Source organism: Bombina bombina, chromosome 4 (genome assembly GCF_027579735.1).
Source record: "Bombina bombina isolate aBomBom1 chromosome 4, aBomBom1.pri, whole genome shotgun sequence".
NCBI classification, from domain to species: domain Eukaryota; kingdom Metazoa; phylum Chordata; class Amphibia; order Anura; family Bombinatoridae; genus Bombina; species Bombina bombina.
In genome coordinates this window covers 1,113,648,455-1,113,659,567 of record NC_069502.1, presented here as the reverse complement: position 1 = coordinate 1,113,659,567, position 11,113 = coordinate 1,113,648,455, and positions in this window count along the sequence as shown.

The window sequence follows — 11,113 nt, the reverse complement described above, 5'->3', positions numbered from 1 at the left end:
ATCAATGATAGTGGTCAAAGAAACCACAAATCCCTCTTCATATCTCTCAAGGTATGGCGAAACATATTTTGTTTTATTTTATATGGTAACACACTCACGACAGAGACCTTGGTCCCATAAAGACTGCAACCCCCTCGGATAAAAAAGGTCCATATGACAAAAAATAATGGTAAATGTCCAGACATAGACCTAGACTGATGAATCATAGCCAAGTCCAGTTAAATAAACACATTATAATCGAGTTGTGCATTAAGACCTCTAGGAGTGACAGTATCCAAACAGTATATCCAAGAAGCTTCAACCTGTAATAACCTGGTATGTCTATCTCCACCCCTCTTCATAGGTGGTACATGATCAATGACCATTGTTCTTAAGCTTGCAGCCGTGTGTCCTGCCTGCATAAAATGTCTGGCGACAGGTTGATCTGATTCCTTCTTCTCAATCGCAGTTCCTATTGCATGGCGATGATTCGCCATCCTCTCCCGGAACGTAGTAGAGGTCTTTCCGACATACACCAAAGAACATGGGCATGTCAGGATATATACCACAAAACTGCTAGTGCAGGTCAATCTATGATAAATTTTATATTTCTTTCCTGTGCGAGGATGGTGAAATATGGATCCCGTAAGCATGCTGTTGCATGTAGTGCAGTCACCACATTTGAAACAACCAGTTTTTCTGGTAGTATCCATCCAAGTGCCTTTTTGGTAGCAATGTGTGGGGTCATTGTGGACCAGAATGTCCTTCAAGGTTGAAGATTTTTTATAAACCAACCGTGGTGGTTTTGTTGAAACGAAGGGGAGAGACTTGTCCGTCCTCACTATCTCCCAATTCTCCCGCACTGATTTCTCAAGTGCTTGGTGTAGGGGGTAAATGTGGTAAATAGATTAATTTCGTTGTCATTTGTCTTCTCCACTTTTGTCTTGTGGAGGAGTGCACCTTGGTCAAGTTGGGCCAATCTCAGTGAAGAGTTCTCTATTTCAGTCGATCTATATCCTCGCTCCTTCAATTTCTCTTTCATGACTTTCTCTTGGAGGACCCTGGTCTCAGTGAGTGTGTTATTACGGGCGACTTGCATGAGTTGAGATTTAATTACGCCTTTCTTTTGGTGTGCTGGGTGGAAACTTGTGGATAGTATAAGGGAATTTCTATCAGTTGGTTTTGTGTATAGTGATGTACTGAATCTGGTAAGTCCACCTGTCCTATATTTAGAAATTTTTAAATCCAAGAAAGAAATAGTTTCACTGTTAACTTCATATTTAAATCAGATTGGAGATTCCAACATATTAAGTTTTCCTACCCACTCATGTAACGATTCAACCGTACCCCTCCATACCAGGAGCACGTCGTCTATATAGCGGCCATACAGCTTAATCTCAGGGATTGAAGAAGTTTCCATTACAAACGTCTCATACCATAACAAATATGTTTTGCCATACCTTGAGAGATATGAAGAGGGATTTGTGGTTTCTTTGACCACTATCATTGATTTATTTTGATAGTTGGTTTGTATATAATAGGTTTATTTTTATTTAAATCTAAACCTTTCTTTATTCATCATATTTGCTGAACATGTCTGGGGATTGTATTTATCCTAATTGTCAATTAACTAACATTAATATATGAAATTGTGACGAAATTGTCATCATGAATTTTGCACATGTTTCTCCAGTTGCATAGCTAAGTTAGTGCTAAGTCTTGCCATTTTTATTATTATTTGTTATAATTTCTCACTATGTTTGTGGTTTTTTGACACTATTGTTAATAGCGATTACCAGCCTGTTGCGGTGTTATGTGCCCACTACTACACGCTACTGTGAAGATGTGCCTATTCGTCACAGGAGGTGGGGATATGTTAATTAGCCATGCGGCTGTTCCCCTGTATAGCCTTGATGGGCGGTAGTGACGCGATACTTCCGCTCCGGCTTGGTAATACCGGAAGTGAAGAGCACGCTTAGGGGTTTAAATAGAGGGATAAGGGTGGCGGGTAGTTAGATTGTTTGTCAGGGAATTGGAAGCAGACCCATTGAGAAAGGTGCCAGAGGCGCACCGAAACGTCTGGGGTATTTATGTGATGGACTTTGTCATTTGTACACATTAAAGAAACTTTTTGCTACATGACCGCTGAGTGCAGCATTATTTTACTCATAAGGAGTGAGAGCTGGAAACGATATATATTGTGTATGCAGCACCGCGGCAACTGGACTGTGTTTAATGGAGTGCACCTTATTTTGAATTTGAATATATATATTAAGGTTGGCACCCTACAGAATCAACAAGTTGTTCTATATTGATTGTTTTTTACAAAGTTGTTTGGATCTACTACACTGAATCTTTACCTTCATTTTTTCTACTTGCAAGCTCTATTCTTTTGGTCTATTGGAATGGACTGTATTGTTTTTAAGTGGCTAAACCGCAAGTAACTGGCTGATACTGGATGTGATTTGCAACCCTTATTTGTTAAAATCTTTGTTTATTGTTGATTTAAATATTTACCAAAATGGAGACAACTAGTTCTTCACAAGGTATTTTTTTCAATTTAGCAGAGGACTCTGTGAACAAGGAATCCTTTATGTTCACGGAGGAGGATGCAGAGAGGATACGGGTTGTAACAGATTTGCATGAGTTGAGAGGTGATATGCCTTTGGAAATTTATCACAAATTACTTAATTTACAGAAAAGAGAAATTGATCATCACTTACATTGTGTCTATCTTTCTAATTATCATAAAAATAAATACCAAGAGGCTTCAGGATTAAGAATATACCCACTATAGGGAGGTCTAACCCAGAGTTTTGTAAGAAATGGTGCTCAATTCTAAATAAGTGCTCCTATGATCTTATTCTACTAGTTGTTGAAGAATCAAATAGATTATATAATCTGATTAAAGTAGAGATCAGTGACCTCAAACAGCAGAGTTATCAAGTTTTGGTCAATGACACTAGTGAGAATTGGGTTAAAAAATTAGAAACACAAGTCATTAAGTATCGAAATGATTTATTATCTTTTAAAAACAACAAGTTAACAGCCGTTGAAACTTACTATCGTGAGAAAAAGATCTACAGATGGCTGTATGGCAGAGATGAATCAAGCTTCCAATTTAGACGTAGGAGGCAGGCAAGGGCCAAACGTAATATGGATACTGTAGATAGCAGCGGGGCAGAGTCTTCAGAAAGAGAGATTGCCACATTGAGTGGTACAAGCAATACAGAACTCCCTTTAGAGGGTATTACTACGAGGTCAGCCAACAAACCCCCTTTACCCCTACCAAAAAGAAACAAGGCAGGAGAGTTGTCAGAAGGGGAGGGTATAAGGAAAAAAACCCAGAAAAATAAATAGACATTGTTTACAATTTAAGTGATCGCCCTTTAAGTGACAGTGAAAGGAGCTTGCTGAATAAGGGTCTGTCCTTTGCCCCTACGCCCAAGATTGACAAATTTCAATTAAATATTGACATGTATAAATTGCAGAGACAATTACGGATTATGGATTTTTTTTAAGGACAAAGAACAGACCACTATCAGCAAGTTTAAAGCCTCAAGCAAATTCGATCCAGTAAACCACAATCCCTCTATTAAAAGTTTTACAAGAATGGTGACCAATACTATTGAACAGTCAGAACTGAAGGGCTATGCATCCAATCTTACTAAAGATGAAAAATTAGCTTTAAAAAATCTAAAGTCTGACAATAGCATCATCATACATGCAGCAGACAAGGGTGGATCGATAGTAATCCAAAACTAATCTGACTATCACCAAGAGGCATACAGGCAACTATCGAATGCTGATATCTATCTCAAGTTGAGGGGCAACCCTACAACTGCTTTCAAAAAATCACTCGACCATATATTAAAATGTGGGTTTGAGGCAGGTGTGATAACCGAGAATGAATATGACTTTATGAGTATTCCTTTTCCAATAGTACCGGTATTATACCTGCTCCCCAAAGTCCATAAGACTTTGACAAATCCTCCTGGCAGACCTATTGTGTCTGCCAGGGATTTGTTATGTTCTAAAGTGGCCAAGTATATTGATAATCACCTGCAGCCAGTAGTGAAAGAGTCTCTTTTATATTAGATTCACCATCATTAATCAAAAAACTTCTTGATATAAACTGGTTGGAGGCTGATGATCTCCTTGTGACAATGGACGTTGACAGCCTGTACACCGTTATTCCCCATGTTGGGGGTGTACAGGCTGTCAAAACCATGCTTAGTCTCTCATTGGCATATGCGGGACCACCCATTGAGTTCCTGCTAGAATTATTAACTTTTTGCTTAGAGAAAATTTTCTTTAGATTTGAGAAATAGTATTTTCTACAAATAGCAGGGACTGCGATGGGTTCCAGTATGGCCCCCGCATATGCCAACCTATACATGTTATGGTATGAGACGTTTGTAATGGAAACTTCTTCAATCCATGAGATTAAGCTGTATGGCCGCTATATAGACGACGTGCTCCTGGTATGGAGGGGTACGGTTGAATCGTTACATGAGTGGGTAGGAAAACTTAATATGTTGGAATCTCCAATCCGATTTAAATATGAAGTTAACAGTGAAACTATTTCTTTCTTGGATTTAAAAATTTCTAAATATAGGACAGGTGGACTTACCAGATTCAGTACATCACTATACACAAAACCAACTGATAGAAATTCCCTTCTACTATCCACAAGTTTCCACCCAGCACACCAAAAGAAAGGCGTAATTAAATCTCAACTCATGCGAGTCCCCCGTAATAACACACTCACTGAGACCGGGGTCCTCCAAGAGAAAGTCATGAAAGAGAAATTGAAGGAGCGAGGCTATAGATCGACTGATATAGAGAACTCTTCACTGAGATTGGCCCAACTTGACCAAGGTGCACTCCTCCACAAGACAAAAGTGGAGAAGACAAATGACAAAGAAATTAATCTTATTACCACATTTACCCCCCTACACCAAGCACTTGAGAAATCAGTGCGGGAGAATTGGGAGATAGTGAGGACGGACAAGTCTCTCCCCTTCGTTTCAACAAAACCACCACGGTTGGTTTATAAAAAATCTTCAACCTTGAAGGACATTCTGGTCCACAATGACCCCACACATTGCTACCAAAAAGGCACTTGGATGGATACTACCAGAAAACCTGGTTGTTTCAAATGTGGTGACTGCACTACATGCAACAGCATGCTTACGGGATCCATATTTCACCATCCTCGCACAGGAAAGAAATATAAAATTTATCATAGATTGACATGCACTAGCAGTTTTGTGGTATATATCCTGACATGCCCATGTTCTTTGGTGTATGTCGGAAAGACCTCTACTACGTTCCGGGAGAGGATGGCGAATCATCGCCACGCAATAAGAACTGCGATTGAGAAGAAGGAATCAGATCAACCTGTCACCAGACATTTTATGCAGGCAGGACACACGGCTGCAAGCTTAAGAACAATGGTCATTGATCATGTACCACCTATGAAGAGGGCTGGAGATAGACATACCAGGTTATTACAGGTTGAAGCTTCCTGGATATACCGTTTGGATACTGTCACTCCTAGAGGTCTTAATGCACAACTCGATTATAATGTGTTTATTTAACTGGACTTGGCTATGATTCATCAGTCTAGGTCTATGTCTGGACATTTACCATTATTTTTTGTCATATGGACCTTTTTTATCCGAGGGGGTTGCAGTCTTTATGGGACCAAGGTCTCTGTCGTGAGTGTGTTACCATATAAAATAAAACAAAATATGTTTTGCCATACCTTGAGAGATATGAAGAGGGATTTGTGGTTTCTTTGACCACTATCATTGATTTATTTTGATAGTTGGTTTGTATATAATAGGTTTATTTTTATTTAAATCTAAACCTTTCTTTATTCATCATATTTGCTGAACATGTCTGGGGATTGTATTTATCCTAATTGTCAATTAACTAACATTAATATATGAAATTGTGACGAAATTGTCATCATGAATTTTGCACATGCTTCTCCAGTTGCATAGCTAAGTTAGTGCTAAGTCTAGCCGTTTTTATTATTATTTGTTATAATTTCTCACTATGTTTGTGGTTTTTTGACACTATTGTTAATAGCGATTACCAGCCTGTTGTGGTGTTATGTACCCACTACTACACGCTACTGTGACGATGTGCCTATTCGTCACAGGAGGTGGGGATATGTTAATTAGCCATGCGGCTGTTCCCCTGTATAGCCTTGTTGGCGGTAGTGACGCGATACTTCCGCTCCGGCTTGGTAATACCGGAAGTGAAGAGCACGCTTAGGGGTTTAAATAGAGGGATAAGGGTGGCGGGTAGTTAGATTGTTTGTCAGGGAATTGGAAGCAGACCCATTGAGAAAGGTGCCAGAGGCGCACCGAAACGTCTGGGGTATTTGTGTGATGGACTTTGTCATTTGTACACATTAAAGAAACTTTTTGCTACAAGACCGGTGAGTGCAGCATTATTTTACTCATAAGGAGTGAGAGCTGGAAACGATATATATATATATATATATATATATAGATATATATATATATGTATACAGTATATATATATATATATATATATTACAGTATATATCTCTTCAACTTAGAATATAATGGAAACAAAGCAAATTTTGAGAATAGAAGTAAACTTTAAAGGATTCCAAAACTTTTTTCGTTATTGATATATTATCAGAAATGTATCTACAAAACTCAAATATCAAAACAAATCAAAAGAAGGCGCCCATAGCGTAGTATGTTCATATAACACAAAGATGCAAATGTGTATACAATTTGTACTCACATTTAATGAAGCACTTTGAAGTGCTGTACTCGCAGGCCAGATATTTAGGAGTAGTCTGGCTAACTTGCTTCCTGTGTCAGGAACCAGGTGCAAGGTCTCATTCTCAAAAGGCTGGTGTAGGTGGATTTAATATTATTGGGCAATGCTGGTTATTCAAACCGCATAGATGCCCAAAGTAATTAAAGTGTATAAAAAATGTTTGATAATAAAAAGTGTTTATTGTGTCAAACACATAGACTGCAACGTATTTTTCAGTGCGTGAAACAGTGTAACCACTGAGAAACTCGTCGCTGTCTATGTGTTTGATACAATAAACACTTTTTATTATCAAACATTTTTTATACACTTTTATTACTTTTGTATCTATGCGGTTTGAATAACCAGCAATACCCAATAATATTGGATCCACCTACACCAGCTTTTTGAGAAGGAGGCCTTGCATCTGGTTCCTGACATGAGAGGCAAGTTAGCCAGACTACTCCTAAATATCTGGCCTGCGAGTACAGCACTTGAAAGTGTTTCATTAAATGTGAGTACAAATTGTATACACATTTGCATCTCAGTGTTATATGAACATACTACGCTATGGGCACCTTCTTTTGATTGGCCATCTCACTCCAGAAGAGCTGCCCGCCTACCTTTTTCCATTCCATTACCTTGTGGATTAATCTTCCTATATCAGATCACTTTTGGAGAACACAAGGGATATATGAGAACCTACATTGAAGTAACTTTATATTAACATCTATCATATGAACACATGATCGAGTATCAACCAGAACAGGGCTGGTGCTAGGATTTTTGGCCACACAGACGAGGATACATTTTGCCGCCCGCCCCCCCCATGATTACATACCACACTCATTGTTAGTTAAAAGGATATGAAACCCAATCACCTAGATTACGAGTTTTGCGTTAGAGGCTGTGCGGTGCTAACGAGCAGTTTATGCTCATCGCTCACTTACAGACAGCGCTGGTATTCCGGGTTTTTACAACCCAGACAAGAAGTGAGCGTTGAGCAAACTTTTGCTCCTTACCGCACTCCAATACCAGCGCTGCTTACGTTAGCGGTGAGCTGGTGTAACGTGCTCGTGCACGATTTCCCCATAGGAATCAACGGGGAAAGCCAGCTGAAAAAAAGTCTAACACCTGCAAAAAAAGCAGCATAAAGCTCCGTAATGCAGCCCCATTGATTCCTATGGGGAAATACATTTTATGTCTACACCTAACACCCTAACATGAACCCGAGTCTAAACACCCCTAATCTTACACTTATTAACCCCTAATCTGCCGCCCCCGACATTGCCGACACCTACATTATATTATTAACCCCTAATCTGCCGCTCCGGACACTGCCGCCACCTACATTATACTTATGAACCCCTAATCTGCTGCCCCCAACATTGCCGACACCTACATTATATTTATTAACCCCTAATCTGCCTCCCCCAATGTCGCCGCCACCTACCTACATTTATTAACCCCTAATCTGCTGCCCCCAACGTTGCCGCCACTATAATAAACATATTAACCCCTAAACCGCCACACTCCCACCTCGCAAACATTAGTTAAATATTATTAACCCCTAATCTTCTGGCCCTAACATCGACGCCACCTACCTACATTTATTAACCCCTAATCTGCAGCCCCAACGTCACCACCACTATATTAAAGTTATTAACCCCTAAACCTAAGTCTAACCCTAAACCTAACACCCCCTAACTTAAATATAATTAAAAGAAATCTAAATAAAATTACTATAATTAACTAAATTATTCCTTTTTAAAACTAAATACTTACCGATAAAATAAACCCTAAGATAGCTACAATATAACTAATAGTTACATTGTATCTATCTTAGGGTTTATTTTTATTTTACAGACAAGTTTGTATTTATTTTAACTAGGTAGAATAGTTACTAAATAGTTAATAACTATTTACTAACTACCTAGCTAAAATAAATACAAATTTACCTGTAAAATAAAACCTAACCTAAGTTACAATTACACCTAACACTACACTATAATTAAATTAAGTCCCTAAATTAAATACAATTAAATAAAATTATCTAAAGTACAACCCCCCACTAAATTACAGAAAATAATAACAAGATTTTTAAACTAATTACACCTAATCTAATCCCCCTAACAAAATAAAAAGCCCCCCCCCCCAAAATAAAAAAAGCCCTACCCTGAATTACAAATAGCCCCTAAAAGGGCCTTTTGCGGGGCATTGCCCCAAAGTAATCTCTTACCTGTAAAAAAATTACAAATCCCCCCCCCCCAACATTAAAACCCACCACTCACACAACCAACCCTAATCTTAAACCCACCCAATACCCCCTTAAAAAACCTAACACTAACCCCTTGAAGATCAACTTACTGCGAGAAGTCTTCACCCAACTGGGCTGAAGTCCTCAAAGAAGCCGGGAGAAGTCTATATCAATTAAGAGTATCTTGAATACACTTCCATATCCTAAGGGTGACTATACAGCATATAAGGTACATGTTGAATATCTCTACACTTTCCCAGTTCTTATACTGTGCACACTTCAGTATGTAATGTGTCATATCACACACTTGTTTGAATTTGTATAATGACAAAGAGTAGCTCTATACAGTAACACCCTTGTAATATTCTATTACTCTATGGTACAGAGTATCTCTATAGGGCCACATCCCCTGATGGTCATATTGAACTGTATAATAATAAAAAAAAATCTATAGTCAAAACCCTTGTTATATTCATATTGCACTGACACTGTATAGTGATGCAGAGTGTCTAGTCTGCCCTGACTACTGAAGTGGTAGAGACTACACGAGTCAAGTGCTACAGATAATAGCAGCAGAAGTAGCGTCTGTTAAGTTTTGCTGCTCCAGGATTCATTTAAGATACAAATCCTTTAATGTAGCTGCTGCTTCAAAGGTCAGTTGATGTCATTTTATCAGGAAAGTCATTGGTGATCACTGTAAAATGTCAATCACCAGCAACATAGGAAAAAAACATATTTTTAGCTGGGGGGGCTCTAAAGTAGCCGCTATCTCTCCCCTTGTCTGTCCTAAAGGGACCTTTATCTGCCCCACTGGATACAAGTGCATTTTTATGGAAGGGATGAGGTTATTATTCCAGAGAAGGGGCTTGAGCCCCCTCATTTAAAAGATTTTTTTTTATTGAATAGTGCCACATTCCCCCTAATTTCCAGCTATGTATTGTAGTAATAGCCGGGATTACTTGCCCCTTTTGTCCCCAATAAGTAACACAGAAAGTCATGAAACCACAATTTGGGAAGAGGGGAGGCATCTCTTTCCGATGACCATCACATATCCCTGTCATTAGTTGTTGAATAGTATGTGTGATGTGTAAATGGAACGCACTGGATTGATGATGTGGAGAGGAGGACGTGACTTTAATAAATTAAGATGAGAAAACATATGTGAAGGTCTAAGGGAGATTCTAAAACAAATATTAAATGCAGAGTATGCGATTATTTTGTTTGTGTCACCTCATATGTTTGTGTCACCTCAATGCCTGCCCCGGCCCATCAACATTCCTACCTCACACTGACTTGTCTCTTCACTCGTTTGCGGTCTGGGCCAGCTGTCCATCTGTCTCCATCTTGGGCGTCATCAGTTACCGGCTCAGTGTGTGATTTTCAGTCACGTGGAGCCCGGCTTCTCAGTGAGTAGGCTTAGACAGGCAACGCAGCTGCGCAAGTGAGCTCCGCTTCCACTCTGACACCACACACGTGCCCACATGCCCATAAAGGTCAGGGACAGGAACTTGGAAGTAGTAAATTGCATAAGCCGCAAGTGTTGTAGCGAGCCAGTCAGAGCCAGCGGACACGGTGATAATAAAATTAATATGAATGATGAATCAACAATCATAATAATAATACATTTAGTTAACATTACATACTACATTTTAAGTCCCTGTCTGTCCCTCACTCACTGTCTCATCCATTACACTTCAGGGCGGCAGATTTTATCCACAGCAGTCGGCACCACTCTCAGCGCCCTCCTGCTGGGGCGCATAAGGCGACTGCATTTTACAAGCGCCGGCCCTGAACCAGAAGTTGGACATTTTATATTCCATATTTTATATGTGTTTGTCTGGTGTTATATTTTCTCTTATGCACTAATTAGTGTGTATTAATATTTGGTAATATTGATTATAGTATTTTTTTGCAATAGTGTTTTTTTGCAATTTGCACAGGCGCACCTAGTATCTTCCTGGCTTGGTAGAGTTTATTAGATTTATAAAAATACGTCATCGTAGCCAAACCCCGTTTATGGTGCCTTCAATACACAAAATAGTCTCCAATCAGTGTGTGTCATTAACGCTT